This window comes from Ranitomeya imitator, chromosome 8 (genome assembly GCF_032444005.1).
Source record: "Ranitomeya imitator isolate aRanImi1 chromosome 8, aRanImi1.pri, whole genome shotgun sequence".
Classification (NCBI taxonomy): Eukaryota; Metazoa; Chordata; class Amphibia; order Anura; family Dendrobatidae; genus Ranitomeya; species Ranitomeya imitator.
Genome location: NC_091289.1, coordinates 204631769 through 204636356, shown reverse-complemented (window position 1 = coordinate 204636356; position 4588 = coordinate 204631769). Strand labels below are relative to the sequence as shown.

At 45.4% G+C, this 4588-nt stretch overlaps 1 long non-coding RNA gene across 1 annotated transcript; it reads left to right on the top strand.

Moving 5' to 3' along the window:
* The first annotated feature begins 965 nt into the window (after positions 1–965).
* On the top strand, positions 966–4322 carry LOC138647076 (uncharacterized). Its single transcript, XR_011314866.1, has 2 exons — positions 966–1671; positions 3706–4322. It is a non-coding gene; the product is annotated as an uncharacterized lncRNA (long non-coding RNA).
* The last annotated feature ends 266 nt before the right edge of the window (positions 4323–4588 follow it).

The following is a 4588-nucleotide window of genomic DNA, read 5'->3' as shown; positions in this document are numbered from 1 at the left end:
CTCTATATATATATATATATATACTCACCCCCCACATTATATCCAAGTCTATATATATACATCCTTACCCCCACATTATACCCCAGTCTCTATATATACATCCTCACCCCCACATTATACCCCAGTCTCTATATATACAGCCTCACATTATACCCCAGTCTCCATATATACATCCTCACCCCACATTATACCCCAGTCTCTATATATACATCCTCACCCCCACATTATACCCCAGTCTCTATATATACATCCTCACATTATACCCCAGTCTCCATATATACATCCTCACCCCGCATTATACCCCAGTCTCTATATATACACATCATCACCCCACATTATACCCCAGTGTCTATATATACATCCTCACATTATACCCCAGTCTCTATATATACATCCTCACCCCCACATTATACCCAGTCTCTATATATACATCCTCACCCCCACATTATACCCCAGTCTCTATATATACAGCCTCACATTATACCCCAGTCTCTATATATACATCCTCACATTATACCCCAGTCTCCATATATACATCCTCACCCTCACATTATACCCCAGTCTCTATATATACATCCTCACCCTCACATTATACCCCAGTCTCTATATATACATCCTCACATTATACCCCAGTCTCCATATATACATCCTCACCCTCACATTATACCCCAGTCTCTATATATACATCCTCACCCTCACATTATACCCCAGTCTCTATATATACATCCTCACCCCCACATTATACCCCAGTCTCTATATATATACATCCTCACATTATACCCCAGTGTCTATATATACATCCTCACCCCACATTATACCCCAGTCTCTATATATACATCCTTACCCCCACATTATACCCCAGTCTCCATATATACAGTGGGGCAAAAAAGTATTTAGTCAGTCAGCAATAGTGCAAGTTCCACCACTTAAAAAGATGAGAGGCGTCTGTAATTTACATCATAGATAGACCTCAACTATGGGAGACAAACTGAGAAAAAAAAATCCAGAAAATCACATTGTCTGTTTTTTTAACATTTTATTTGCATATTATGGTGGAAAATAAGTATTTGGTCAGAAACAAACAATCAAGATTTCTGGCTCTCACAGACCTGTAACTTCTTCTTTAAGAGTCTCCTCTTTCCTCCACTCATTATCTGTAGTAATGGCACCTGTTTAAACTTGTTATCAGTATAAAAAGACACCTGTGCACACCCTCAAACAGTCTGACTCCAAACTCCACTATGGTGAAGACCAAAGAGCTGTCAAAGGACACCAGAAACAAAATTGTAGCCCTGCACCAGGCTGGGAAGACTGAATCTGCAATAGCCAACCAGCTTGGAGTGAAAAAATCAACAGTGGGAGGGGCGTGGCTTTGTAGTGGAGCAGGAAAGACGTGCCTGGCTGGAGCTCTGATTACCCTGAACCATAACCCGCAGCTATATTACCCAGAGAGTTCTGGTACCGGTATCGCTGGGCTCCCCTGGGCACCTGGAGGCATCCGGCTTCTGAGGAGGTCGGTATCACGGCCGCAGCTGGATTTAATTCAGAGATACCTTGGTGGAGAGCAGTGTCTGCATGAGGCGGCAGCCATTTTCTAACAGTGCACCTGGAAGGAGAGGGACTCGGAGTGCTGGTACTTGGCTCTGGACGGACTAGCTGGAAATCCTGGAGGTATGAGAGGGGGAAGGTGCAGTGTGTGCCCTGAGTGCCCTGAGAGACGGGGACCCTTGCTCCCTCATTAACTACATAAACTCTGGCCGGCTCCCAGCGTCTGCATTAGTCTGCATTATTGTCTGTGCTCCTCCCCTCTGCTCCCTCAGCCTGCACTGAGGATAAACCTGCTAGAGATCCAACTTATCTTTCACCCTGCTGAGTTTCTGTTGTCTCCTATCGCTGGGGCTACTGTTATCTCTCATTACGCTGCAGAGAGGAAGGGAGTGCATTGAACAGAGATACTGTATACTGTATGCTGGACTCTTTTGGTTCTCAGCCTTGCTTCCCTGACCCTCCTCTCCCCTGGGGTCATAATTGCAACAATTTACTGACTTTACAGTGCACTGTTTTGCTGAGCCTGCAGGCTCCATAGCTACATTGAGCTATACAAGTATACTCTGGCACGCTAGGCTAATTCTGTCTGCATTCCACTAAAGTGTCATATACAGTGGGATAAAGAGGGTGCCCTAGAAGAAAGACGTTTGGTGACACCTAGTGCTCAATCTAAGAACTGGTGATACATTCTATAATACACAAAAAAGACTCAGCTGGTCACCAACCGTCTTCACTGATACAATAGCGACACCTAGTGTCCATGTTGAGCTCTAATTCCGTGCACATTATGAGGATTACTTTAAAAATCATCCTCTCGGCTATATACCATCATACCAACCCTCCCATCGCAGTCTCCACCCCAAATAAGCCCAGCTTATAATACACCTTAAGACTTTTGTAATGCCTTAAAGTGCCCCCCCTATATCCGCTAGGGGTCGCTCTGCAATATGCCCTCCTACTGACCCTCTTTCCTTGAACGGGATAAGCACCACGGAGGCCCTTTCCTACTCAACTCGCCCTCATGCCTAAAGCACGCAGAGCCAGCTCAAAACAACCCAGCAACAGATTTGCCGCTTTAACAGATCTGGACGGCGATATGTCTTCTGGCCCCTTCTCCCAGTCAGAATCCTCTAACTCGTCTATACCTGAGGGTGCGGACTCTGAAATGATTCCAGCTTTAACAACCAAGACCCCTAATACCTCAACCTCAGATCAATCTGCCTTACTATCACAGTTTCAATCAATTTTACACTCAGAATTACTCAAAATGTCAGAAAAATTGACCAAGGATTTAACCAAGGAGATCAGAGAACTCGGTTCCCGTACCTCTGACCTGGAGGACAAAATGGACGCTACCCACACAACCCTTGCTACTCACGAGAAAGACATCGAGATGCTACACGACGAAATTCACACCCTCAACAACAGACTGGAGGATTTCGAAAATCGAGCCCGCAGGTGCAACATCAGAATCAGGGGCATACCCGAAACAATCACCGATCTCCAGTCCACGGCGACGGCTCTCTTTCAAGAACTAATACCAGGAATCCCTATAGAGCGCCTAGAAATGGACCGAATTCATAGAGCCCTGAGCAAACGCAAACCGGAAGGTCCACCAAGGGATATCATCCTTAAATTACATCATTACAAAACCAAGGAACAGCTCTTACAGGCAGCAAGAAATTCGTCACCGCTGGTATTCCAAGGCCACTCATATGAACTGTTCTCCGACTTGGCCCCTACTACCATCGCCAAAAGACGTGCTATGAAACCATACCTGGAGGTCCTACGCTCCAACAACATCAAGTACCGCTGGGGCTTCCCATTTAAACTGATCTTCTCTCATCTCGATATGGTCCATACAGTTCTCTCCCCTGAAGGAGCGAGCCGTTGCTTGTCTAAACTACAACTCATGGACCTCCCATCATCCCCCCCACCTTCTTCCTCGAGGCCCCAACCTGCGACCCTCCGTCCCAGACCACGTGATCCTCCGGCTCCCCCATGACGTGCTGGATATCCACTAACTTTAGTTCGTGCCTATACTACTCCATAGGCTTCTCCTCAGGACAACCTCATAGCGTAGTCCCGGATACAACACGCTAGCCTATACTTTATAATGTTCAATGGAACAAATAGTTCATATGTGTTCTTTTTCAGTTTATTGTTACAGGCGTTCTTGGAGCGTACAGCTCCACTACCTACCCTACAGAAGCCGTTACAGCTTTCGCTTCAACCGAACTTCCAGACTGACAACGCCATTTGACTTGCTCTTCACTTCAGACAAGTGACTATGTTTATTACACGAGTTTTCATAGTGTTTTTTTTTTTTTTTTTTCTCTTTTCTCCTCTTTATAGCGTGTTAAGTTGTAGAATTCTGTCAGGCCTTTTAAATGGGCAGCCAGGTTTCAAATATTTCACTAGACCATATTAAGGCGTTAATTAACTATGTTTAATATAATGGTTATTTTCAGGTCTCGCACTACGCCCTCTATCCCTAATTCCCCCGGCACTATGAAAAGCCCACTCCTAGCCTGTGAAATTGAATTTCCAGTTTAACTTAACCCACTATCTCGTTCTCACTCCCGTTCTTCACGACATTTAAATATGTTTCATTGTGCCCCCTAGCGGACCCTCATGACCCCACAGTGTCCTTGTACACTGATGCTTCGCACTATGTGCTTAGCCAACAACAGTCCCACCCCCCCCTTCCCAACGAGTTCTTCCTACCCTTTCCTAATCATAGTTATTGTTCAACCTGCCCTCCCTTCCATCCCTACTACTCGCCCGAGTACACTCTACCAATTTGGTCCACCTAACAATAATTTCTCTAACTCCGCCAACGACCCAAAACTTACTGCCAACATAAGCAAATTCAACAACCATCTATCATGCCATTAACGATCCTATCACACAATGTGAGGGGCCTAAATTCCCCTCACAAACGCACTAAGGCCTTTCGTTATTATAGATCCCAACAGGCAGATGTGGTTTGCCTCCAAGAGACGCACTTCTCAACCAGCTCCTACCCCAAATTTATGTC